Source organism: Equus przewalskii, chromosome 3, assembly GCF_037783145.1.
Source record: "Equus przewalskii isolate Varuska chromosome 3, EquPr2, whole genome shotgun sequence".
Lineage (NCBI taxonomy): Eukaryota > Metazoa > Chordata > Mammalia > Perissodactyla > Equidae > Equus > Equus przewalskii.
The window spans coordinates 101,680,820-101,693,136 of record NC_091833.1 but is presented as its reverse complement, the minus strand read 5'-3'; the positions used below and the strand labels follow the sequence as shown (position 1 = coordinate 101,693,136).

Genomic DNA, 12,317 nt, shown 5'->3' with positions numbered 1-12,317 from the left:
TTACTCAGGCCTGGAGTTTATCGGCAGAGGGCAATTGGATTCCTGTAATTTGATCCAAGTGAAGTAGTAGTTTTGTATTACATGCAAAACAGATTCTTCCTCTCGGTGGGAATACACGTTCCAGTAAGAAATGGAAATCTCTAATTTTCTGAGATTCCTCCCCACTTCTCCCTGTAAAGGACCTTATTCATAGTTAATACACTGATGTTCCCAGCTTCACCTGAGAGAGATGTAAGCTAGTTACCATCAGGCAGATTTATAGGTTATAAAGAGACCATAAGTGACTTGTCCAAAATTGTTCTGTATATTTTTGAGGAAAGAGAAGAATAGAAATTGGCTTTCTTCATTCCCAGCTTGGTGCTCTGTTTACTGCTAACATATAAGGATATTTCATTGCTTTTTGAAATAGTTGCAAGTACTTTACGGAGTCCCTTAGATCTTTAACACTAAAAACTCGGTAGTGGACCCACAAACTAAGACAACTTTAAAGACAGAAAAATAACTGAAAGTAAGAGTGGAAAATGTGAGAAGGTTTGAGTTTCTGATGGATAAGAGGGGAAAATAGGATTAGGAACAAAAATCTGTTTTTCAACTTGTTGAATTTATATTGTGCCTTTAAATTGATGGAAAAAGTATCATGCACTTAAAACATTAATTGTTCACAGCATCTATATTTTCTTCTGATTCTTAACATTAGATGATCTATATTCATTGTAATTAACACCTAATACTGTGTTTGTTTTGCTTTTTTAAAAAAAGTAGCCTTTCACAATGTGCAGAAATCTACATATTGACCAAAAAACCCCATACATAAGTATATCTATTCTGGATGGGATACAGTGTTAGCTATTTTTCATATATTGTTGTAGTAGACACCAATTCTTTGCTCTGTGGTGAAACTCTCTTTTCTAATAATTAACCCCCTTTCTTCTATGAAATAGTCCCCTCCCCCTATCCTCAGGCTTACCACAGGGACAGCCATGTAAGTAGAATAAAATACTGCTCCTTATCAACAGATAATTGATTTTCTAGATGTAGGCACATGACATGAGCTGGGCCAATTTCAGTTCTTCTTTGGGATTTAGAACTTGGACCAAACAGATTGTTTATCTCTTAGCCTGGATTGCCAGAGGGATGTAACTCTGTGGGCCATTGGTGGCTATGTTCTGCCATGTAAGCTTAGGAGCAGTGAGAAGGGGAGACGCCTCTGCAGCAAGGGCATGGGGACAAGAAACAGGAAGAGCCTCAGGATGGCACTTGAGCCTCTAAGTTCAGTTTTTACTCAGACCCAGCTGCAGGCCTGTTCCTGAGAGACATTACTTTTACTTATAATTCAAGTGCTCATTCTGCTTCATCTGATTCTAATTGGTGCATAAAGAGTCTTAATTGATATAATCATCTCATTTCATTTTCAAAACAGTGAGTTGAGGTCATTGCTCCTATTTTACAGATGAGAAAACTGAGTATCAAAGAGGCTCAGTCATTCGCTCAAGATCACAAAGTTACTAAGTAATATTTCCTGAAACAAGGCAGAATATCGGTATTATTGTTATTACTACTATTTTGGTGTTTGATAAGATCTATGAGTCCAGGGCTTTCTGACTCAGGGTGCTTGCTTGTCCCACCACACAGAACCTCCCCTCACTTTTGGTACTCTGGGCTTGCACAGATTCTTTGGAAGTGCTTCATGCTGCCTCTGCAAGAGCCCACAGGTCCTATGACCTTGGACAAAGCTCAGGCTCTCCATATCCTGCCTCTCATGAGAGGAGCAGAGAAGAATTTACTAATCGATTTCCTGAGACTCTTCCAAGTTAGCGCTGATGATCTGGATTGGTGAGAGCTTTACTAGTATAAAGCACCATGTGAACAATTAAAAATAATAACGGGCCAAGGAAGACATTCATGGGAAGCACTGCAGGTGAGAGCCCACCAGAACCCAGGGAGTCAGATGGATGATGGCTTTGTGATTGCCACGAACAAAGCCTTTCCTCCAACATCACGTCCATGGACAGGCACATAATGACACTATAGTTGGATCAATGGCGTCCGCCTGGAGGTCTTACTGATCTCTTCAGGCAAAATCCCACAGCATTTAATAGAGCACTAAAAAGAAAGCTAATGTTTCTGTTTCCTTTTGGGAAAAAAAAAAGAAGAGAGAAAAATGTCATTTCAAGAAAAAAAAAAAAGGAAATCAGCTAATGCCTTTTTAATCATTGTATTATTTAAATGCATTTAAATAGGTTGTGTTTTAATTAATGTAGATATAGATAAGAGAAAAACAACACACAGTGAACACAGCAAAAACTTGAAATAACATATAACTAGGCTTGCACTCCAGCTCTGAAAATTATTCAGTGAGGGGCATCTGGCAAATTGTTCAACCTCCCAAACTCTTAGTTTGTTCATCTATAAAAGTGAGATGACCCTTTCCCTGGCAGCATTGGTGGAAAGACTCTGTTTAATAAGCTATTTTGCATAAACCCCCCTTAGCAATTGCTGGGCACATAGTAGGTCCTCAACCAATGGTAATAATTATTACTATTACCAAATGCACACTTAAGAATACATTTATCACCACAAGCTGTTTTTTTTTTTTCATTTCTCCCCACCAAGTCTCAAAGTTACCACACACTCTTCCCCCATGTCTGCAGGTTTCTCCATCATTCTTTTGGGGGAACTTCTGAATGAGTGTTGTAACATTGACTCTCTGGCTATTTATGGTTGAATACTGTGGAGGAAAAAGCACCCATGACCTCCCTCTATTCATTATTTCCACCAGAGAGCTTGCCAGAGTAGGTGAAAAATCAAATCATCGGCAGCAGAAACAACTGTCAAGCAACTGGGTAGCTGGAATTTCTCTGCTACATGAATTTTTGTGTAAGTTCCAGAAGCAGTCATCTTCAAAGAGTTAAGCCTTTCTCACATCATATGAATCTTTATTATGTTCATAAAATTTACACCAGTTCTTGCTGCTCCAGAGCCAGCAGGCAAGTTTAAGTTCATATGTAAACACACAAAAATGGATACCTCAATAATCGGAATGCTGCTGGGGAGGTAGGAAGTGTGTGAAGAAGGGAAGGTTATTCCCAATGGGAAATACTCCATCCATGACCTAAATTCTCCCGAAAGGGGATCTGAGCCTGTTCCTTGTACCTACCTAGCATATGCCTGCCTTTCACTTGGCTCTTGCTTTTTACTCAACCCAAAATGCCATGTTCTTTGCCTTCTTCCTGGCCAAATCCTCTTGTTTGGAGTATATGAACTTGCTAAAGGTCAGACAAGACATGGGTTTGAAACCTGGTTCTGCTACTTACAAGCTCAATAATTTAAAGAAAATTCTTAAACAGACAACATTTCAGTCATCTAATCTTTAAAATGGGAATAATAAGAATACCTATCTTCTAAAGAGTGGTGAAAAATGAACAAGATAATACCTATAAAGCCTAAGTACAGAGTTTTTTGTATTTATGTATTTTGTATGATTTTTGGGCACATTACTAAGGATTCTGTAAATGATGGCTCATTTTTGGGGGGTTCTGTGAGCCCTCTGAGAGCTAGAGCTGTATCTTTTTCAAAATTATATCTTTAGCCCCAAGCACCATTTCTATTATACAGTAGGTGTTCTACACACGTTTGTTGATTTTGGTTGTGTCTATCAGAGAAGAGTTAGTCAACGGATAATGAGAAATAAATGATTAAATGATTGGGAATTGTATTTTCTTTCCCTAAAGAAATATATCCCACATAGAAAAAAAAAAATGCAGCCTTCTGGAAAGTTTTTGAGCCAGCCAACTTTCTAGTCAGATCCATGCCTGAGTTAGCACAGCAGTAGATGATTGCAGAGAAGGTTTGTTAATGACCAGCTTTAGGCTTTTAATGACAAAACCCCTCAGCAAGATGTCATCGAAGTTATTGAAGACTTCACTGAAAGTGTTGAAGCTGATGCATTGTAACAGGAAGGTTATAAATCTTGCAGCTTGGGTATACCACTAAGACAAGATGCTGAGCACAGAATCACCCTGCTGTTGTCTGTCAGCATTCTCCCTCCCCTCTCTTCTTCCCCTTCCCGTGGAGAGCTGGTAAAGGAGAAATACATCCATTTCCCAAAGTAGTGCAGACCTGGCAGCCACCTGCCTATGCCAGTTGCAGATCACAGAGCCTCATTTACTGGACAAAATGTGTTAAGCACCTGTGTTTCTCTAAATGTACGTTAAAAACATCCAAAGAATTAAGGAAAGATCTCAAAGGTTAATACACTGACCTTTTAGAAAAACTAACCAATTAAAAATCCATTGCAAGCTCAGAATAGAGACCCAAGTACCTGAATATAGATTCCCACTCCGTATCTACTGTTTTATTGCTTCTCAGAGTAAACCTCTGTCAACTTAGCCCTTATGAGACAGTTCGTCTCATAGCTTATGAAGAGCTCACAGCTTTGAGTACATGTGGGGTGGGATGTTGGGTTCACTTGGCACTGTTGCTCCAGGCTGGACTGGATGGCAGCTGACAAAGAGGAGTCAAGGTCAGAATAAAGAAGGAAGAATGAGATTTGAAAGCTGTGCGTCATAATTGTTAGTGTGAGCTAGCGTACAGACTAGTGGAATTTGAAAAGTCAAGAAGAAAATAATTTCCAGTATATGTGTACTGCCAAACACATAATCAGACCACACATAGACTCAGCCAGCCAGAAATTAGAGTTAGCCTTAAACAGAGATGTACTGGATGACATTCCTGTATTTCTTCTCCCTGACTTCCATCAAGTGCCGTATCTACCTTTGCCTTCCATGCCCTGTTTGAGTTGTGGAGAGTAGAAAGTCTGCAGGGTTTAGAGAGTGAAGACGGGGACTGAGTCCTGTGTTCTAGTGTTATGCCTTTGGGTAAGTCATCATCAGGAAGCTCTGAATGTCAACCTCCTCACCTGTTAAATGGGACTGATGTTAATTGCTGTTCTGCCTAACCCAAAGTTGGTTGTGAAAATAAAGTGAGATAATTTATGTCTACATGTGCTCAGAACACCTTAAAATGTTAGATATTATTTTCATATGTGGTATATTTACTTTACACTTTTAAGTTAATCCATCACTCTGGCCAAAACGCATAATCTGCACCTCAGTGTTCTCTGCTGCAAACGGAAGGGGTTGGTGCTCATTATCTGTAATGATCTGTAAGATCCTTTCAATATCTGCAATTCTCAGATTCTGTGGTTTTTATTTTCCTGCATGTTGTCAAACTGCTATGATGGTGTGATCAGTTTAGGGGTTTTAGAGAACATGTAGTGTGACCTAGTAACTGGTGTAGTGCTTGGTAAAGCTCAAAATACTACACACACACACACACATTGCTGTTGTTGAGCTACTTTACGAGGCTTACCCAGGTGACGCACGGATTGATATGATCAGGGACATACACCATTTAACAGACACACCCTCTTAGAAACATAGAAATGTAGAACCTGGTGCATCTGCTTCATGGGAGCATGTTTCATGGAGTTGCCCATGTGAGGAGCAGCTCAATCACACACCAGAGAATGTGCCATTGTGCTTTCTGATTGGAAACCATCCTTTATCTTCCCTTTCCATAGCATTCTAATACTTATGCTGTGCCCCTACTGATGGACATTTCCTTGGGTTTCTTTTCAATTCAGTTCCTATTGCTCTGAGGGGATAATTGCTTAAGGTTCCCCAACACCCCAGGCCCAGTGAATTTTAAGACTATTATAAAGCCAACAACAATACTTTACTACAATCATCAGACTTGCTAAGAGATTAAATTATCCCAACTGCTAAAAAGAAAGGATAGGTCATGTAATATGATAGAGTCACTAAATATCACTACAACATCAATCATATTACAATATATAAATATATCAAATTAACACATTGTACACCTTAAATTTACAGGATGTTATGTCAAATATATTCAATGAAAAAATAAAATGCAAAAAACAAAAAAGACTACTATAAAACTTTAAAAAAAAATTTGAATGATACCAAACCTACCCTCCATTTTCTTTTTGCTGAGGAAGATTCACTCAGAGCTAACATCTGTGCCAATATTCCTCTCTTTTCTTGAGGAAGATTCACCCTGAGCTAACACCTGTGCCAATTTTCCTCTATTTTGTGTATGGGTCACCGCCACACCATGACCACTGAGTGGTGTAGGTCCATGCCCGGGAACCAAACCTGGGCCACCAAAGTGGAGAGCACCAAACTTAATCACTAGGTTACGGTGCTGGCCCCTTACCCTCCATTTTTTTTATGACCGTCCCTCCAGTGGTTTTTGTGTGATGGAGCAGCAAAAGAAGCACAGTTTTATTTTTATAGCTATAAAAGAGACTGGTAAAATAATTGAAGAATAATTTATCAGAAGAAAATCTACTTTTCCAACATGAAGAGTTGACTCAATGGAATCTCAAAAAAGGGGGAAAAAGAGGAAGGATTTGATAATGATTTTCTAAATGGAATATAATTGAAATATAACATTGTGTAAGTTTAAGGTGGACAACATATTGATTTGACACATTCATATATTGCAATATGATTACCGTTGTACTGTTAGCTAACACCTCTATTACATGACATAATTATAATTTCTTTTCTGTGGTGGGAACAATCAGATCTAGTCTCTTAGCAACTTTGAAGTTTATGATACAGCTTTGTTGACTATAATCACTATGGTGTACATTAGCTCTCCAGGACTTGTTTATCTACTAGTTCCCAGTTTGTGCTCTAAAACAACATCTCCCCAACTTCTCCACTCCCTAGCCTCTGGTAACCGTCATTCTATATTTTGCTTTTATGAGTTTGTCTTTTTTTGTATTCCATATACACAGTATTTGTCTTTATCTGTCTGACTTATTTCACTTAGCATAATGCCCTCAAGGTCTATCCATGTTGTTGCAAGTGGCAGAATTTCCTTTTTTCTCATAATCTAGATTATATATATTCAAGAATAATATTCCATTGTGTGTGTGTATGTATATATATGTGTATATGTATATATATCTCACAACTTCTTTATTCATTCATCTGCTACTGGATGCTTAGATTGTGTCCATATCTTGGATATTGTGAGTAATGCTGCAATGAACATGGGAGTCCATATATCTCTTGGTTATCATCAAGAAAACAAGAAATAACAAGTGTTGACGGGGATGTGGAAATAAGGGAACACTTGTACACTGATGGTAGGAATGTAACATTTCAGCCACTATGGAAAATAGTATAGAGCTTCCTAAGAAAGTTAAAAATAGAAGTACCATATGATCCAGAAATTCTACTTCTGGGTGTATATCCAAAGCAAATGAAAACAAGTTCAAAGAGAAGATAGTTTTTTAAAATCTGTTCCAGGAAAGAGCAATGTTGGAATATTGAAGTGAGAGGGCTACTGGAATTGAGGGAAGGTGACCTTCTCAGGTTTTCCTCAGGGCCAAGGTGAAGTGGCCCTCAAGCTTCTGCCTACATTAGCTCTTATTTCCTGATCACCAAAATAACCTGATTACTACTCAGCCTCTCAGTTATCCCTAGAGTAAGAAAGCACTGCTTTGGAGCAAGGTTAGTCGACTTTACCTTAGTGTGATTGGCAGGGGTTGCCTGGATAACTGTGTTAAGGATTCTATTGGACAGCTGTGGGCTCATGGAAAGAATAGAAGAAGTGGGTGGCTAGGTTTTAGCCATTCCTACATGGGAAACTTAACGTGAGATTTCCAAAGCTTGGAAAGGGATTTTCCCCATTATACATCAATACATTGACATCATGTTTTGTTATCAAGGATCTTGTGAGTTAATCACTGGTGATTAGCTCTGGGTACACCAAAAAGATGAGCTTCTGGGGGCCAGCTTGTTGGCAGAGTGGTTAAGTTCATGCACACTGCTTTGTAGGCATGGTGTTTGTGGGTTTGGATCCCAGGTGCAGACTTGTGCACCTCTCATCAAGCCATGCCGTGGTGATGTCCCACATGCAAAATAGAGGACGATTGGCACAGATGTTAGCTTAGGGACAATCCTCCTCAAGCAAAACGAGGAACATTGGCAGCAGATGTTAGCCCAGGGTCAATTTTCCTCACTAAAAAAAAAAAAAAAAGATGAGTTTCTGGATTGGCATCATTGATAATTAGACCTTGAGCAGTGTTAATCTCACCAGTTCCATTGCCTTCCTCTCTTTGGTCTTCTTATCTTACCTATTTATAAGTGACATTGCTTACACTGGTCAGTTGCTCTACAGTCTCATAAATATTTTCTGCCAGCTTTCCCAGACTTGTAGTTGGGTGAATTACTGGTTAATTACACCCAGTATTTTTTTTTTTTGATAGTGAACCTGACACTATGTAGAAAAAAATCAGCAATATCATGAATAAAAACATTAAAAATTTGTCCCATAACTGATTCATGGGCTCCCTGCTTAACTGCAGCCCTCTCACAATTAAGTATTTGTTGAATAAGAAAACTGAATAGATGGAATTTGAGAGGCACTTTGATTCTTGAAGGCAACACCCATTATAACCCTTGAAAGGAAGGAAGAAAACCATTTTCGGGAAAAAAATGGAAGTTATTAAAAGGTATAAGGATTCATGGGCAGGAACAGTGTAGATAAAGATTTTATTCACCATTTTTTAAAGACAAAATTCTGACCAGAATAAAATTTTGGAGTTTTGAGCTATCTACGTAGCATGCAGTAAGTGCTCAGTAAATGTTTAATGAATGATAGGAGATTGAGACGAGATTAGCAGGAAAACTGAATTGCTCTTGGTAATTTCAATTAAATATTATTTATACCACCAGTTTGCTTTTTTAACTTTAGAAAAAGTGATAGATTATTTTTACTATTATTTCATGCATTGGCATTATGCTTGGGAGCCAAGTATACCCTTTTGAGCCTAAATTTGGGTTTGTTATGTCAATAATTGAAGCATATGCTGAAGTTTTTCAATCATTTTACGTAAATATGCCTCACCTCCCTGTGCCTCAGTTTCTTCATTTGAAAAACAAAAAGGTTGAACTAGCTATTCTTTTGTGATCCTTCCATTTTAAGAATTATATGACCCTCTAAATATCCTTCCTAGGCAGAAATGTCAAGGATCATATTTTATTAGAACTCTTCATACTTAGGCTATAAAATTAAGTCTAAGGAATTATAATTAATAGGCTTTTTTTTTTTTTTTAAACTTTCTTCGTTCTTCTCATCCAGCTACTTAGTTTGAAATCTGAACACCTTTCTTATCAGGACATGAAATTAGATCTTGCCTTCAATGAACTGTTTCTATTGATATTGTTTCAGGTTCCAGGTCACATTTTCTTGACCTTCAATCTGAGGGTCTCCTCTTCTATTCATTCATATTGAAAATGAACCTCTCTTTTCTTCCCCTGAGAGAGTTACTCCTTGGAGTTCCGAGTCAGAAGGGTCACCTCAGATTCAACTTTAACAAAGTTACTGTAGAGAGCATAAAATCTCTAGGAGGAAATTGAATGAACAAATCAGTTCAAAGCATCAGAGTAAAATCCCCAGCTGAACAACTCCTCGGCAGCAACGGTCACCAGCGGTGAGATCACCTTTCAAAACGCGATCATGGCAAGCACCACCTAATCTATCAAGTTTTAAGACAGTTAAGTATGATTTTCCAGCTTCACCATAAATGCATAATTTAATTCAGTTAGTCAGTGCAGTAATTTTCACTTTCCTTAAATTTGAGTTGAGTATGAAACTTTTGTCTCTGGGTGAGATCCTGAACTAGAAGGAGGGATCAAGTGGCAGCACATTTTCAGAATTACCTTCCTGCCATACTTTTGTGCAGACTTCGTATATGGGAAGTCTGTTTTTTTCTACTCTCAACTTTTGAGCACAGGGCTTACTCTAATCAGGGCTTCTTTCACCCCAAGGTACTGTTTAGGTAGCATTTTCTTCAATACAATGAAAATATCAACCTGGTCCTAGAGATGAAAATAGTTTCTTTTGGAATAGAAAGTAATTCTTAAGGCTTATCTGGAAACGCTGTATGCAGAGGAGGGGGAGGGAGGCCTGTCTCTTTCAACGGGGTCATCTCAGTGACAGCAAAGTTTCCTGTGTGTGAATGAGATTAGCTAATGAAACAGTATCATGGCCTGAGATGATTCTGTGCCGTTCTAAAGTTCAAGCACATGTCCCCGCCTTGTTTGTGCAATTGCGTTATTGGAATCATTGCCTGCTTTAGAGAAAAGCGAAAGCATCATGGGGGGAGGAAGAAAAGGCATTTGAACTTTGAAGAATTTTAATTGGCGCTGGTGAGTGAAGGTGAACAAGAAGCCATCAATTTTCAGGTGAAAACATTAATGAGTTTGGCACTAAAAAGTAGATGATGGGAGGAGGGATGTGTCATGTCTGTTGACGAAATAACCTTTTTCTTCCCTAACAAATGGAATTCATTCCTTTTATAGATTTATACCTAAATGTTTATGTTTAAACCTAAATATTTAATTTATAAATTTTATAAATGTATTTATATTTATTTTATACATTTCTATATTTAATATTTATATTTAGGTTTAAATATAAGCCTAAAGTCTTAAAAAATTTTAAATGACCATGTTTTTTTCCTAGTAATAGTTAGCTCATATATGTTTCATAGATGAAAATAAGTGGAATAACACAAAAATTGGATCATCACATAAAATGAGTCAATGAGTGTATATTAAGTTTATACGTTTATTGGTAGATCATTTGTGTGTGTGGCTGAAACTATGCTGGTTTAATCTCTGAAAACATTTTTCTTTTGAAGATGTTTAGGCTACGTTCTGAAAGCGCATATAGTTCTGTGTTCAAAACCTGGCTCTGCCACCGTTTCGTGTTGTGTAACTTTGGGCACGTTATTCTAACTCTTTGAATATCAGTTCGTCATCTGTGAAATTTTATTTTTGGCAAGGATTAATGATCTACTTCACATCCTAGCAAAATGCCTAGCACATAAATCCCCCGAATGATAACTATTGCAGTGAATTCTTTGTTACCCAGCATTTATTAACCAGGATTTTAGAAAAACTGTGACTTCCTGCACAGTCATCAAGCACTGATAATTTATGCTTCTCTTGATGACCTTGAAATGCATTCTGAATAATTAGAGAAAGATTAAATTATAATCAGTTTAGTTTCAGTGTTAAGTGTATTTTAATTTATTCTTATTCTTTAAAAATGTGTAATCCTTCTGCATGCGGTAACAATTAACAAAAAATATTTGATTAGCTGGAGCACTCCACTTCTTGACTATCTGACTAATAAAGAGTTGATTGTATATTGTTGGAACCCAAACTCTGCCCTATGGATAAACCGGGCATTTGCTGGATGGATTCACTTTATGCTGGTCTTATATCCATTCTCAGAGCCAATATGTTGACTTAGTGCCTGTTAGAAATTCTGGGATTAATCTTTAAACACTCTTGAACAATAGTATGAGTCTACACAAGGCCTGCTTCTCGTATTTTTGAACATTAGGTCCTAATGCTGGTCGTCCTATCTGATTCTAGGCAGATGAGTAACTAAATCTTGTAGCCCTGAGGGTTGTCTGTTCTTTTTCTATGAATTTCTAGGGATGGACATCTTAGCTGACATTAGTAATCAATCTATCTTGGTGTTTCATCAACGTTTATCCTTATCCAATCATGTTTTAGACTTATTTTCACTGGGCTGTTTAGGCTCTATAACCCTCCTGATGAAAATTTCACCAAGCATTTATCATTTTTGCGAGTCTTGTTTAAACTTTCCACATTTTCTCCCATTTGTCTCTCCCCCCGACATAATATCGCATCCCGCTTGAAAAGATGGCTTAACAACTGACTCGTATTAAAAATAGTCTCCAAAACTTTTTGTGATCTCAGTTCATAAGGTGCCTTTTCAGGCAAGCAGATTGATTTTAGGGGTTTAACTGATCATTATAGGGCCTAGTATTCATCAGTCCTCCTGTGTCTGCCTCATTCTGCTTTCCCTTAAATTTCTGCCTTGCCCTGAAATCCCCCTGCCAACTCAGTAGTCTTCTCTTCCGTAATGTCATTCACGTCCCAGCTGACATCCCTAGTACTTAGTGAGGACAGCAGTGGCAGAAGGAGGCTGACTGTTTCCTTGAAAGGAACAGCAAGGCAAAGGGGCACAATGGCCAGTGAAGAATTAATTTTGCTTTCCAAGCCTGGGCAACTCTTGGCCCTGGTATGAAGGCAGGATTGGCTAGGTGCTCTCATCAAAATGTAGAGGTCTTCCTTGGTGATGTCTGAGTGGGTGCTAGGCGAGGGTTGGGAGCCTGGGTGCAGAGCCAGAAAGCAACAGTTAGCATTCTCCTCTAACCCTGTGATTTCTCT

General features: G+C 38.2%; 1 protein-coding gene across 1 annotated transcript in view; it reads left to right on the top strand.

Annotated features, from left to right (window-relative positions):
- Nucleotides 1-12,317, top strand: part of LOC103565460 (cytosolic beta-glucosidase) — a 105,200-nt gene that overhangs the window by 48,278 nt on the left and 44,605 nt on the right. The window lies entirely within an intron of this gene.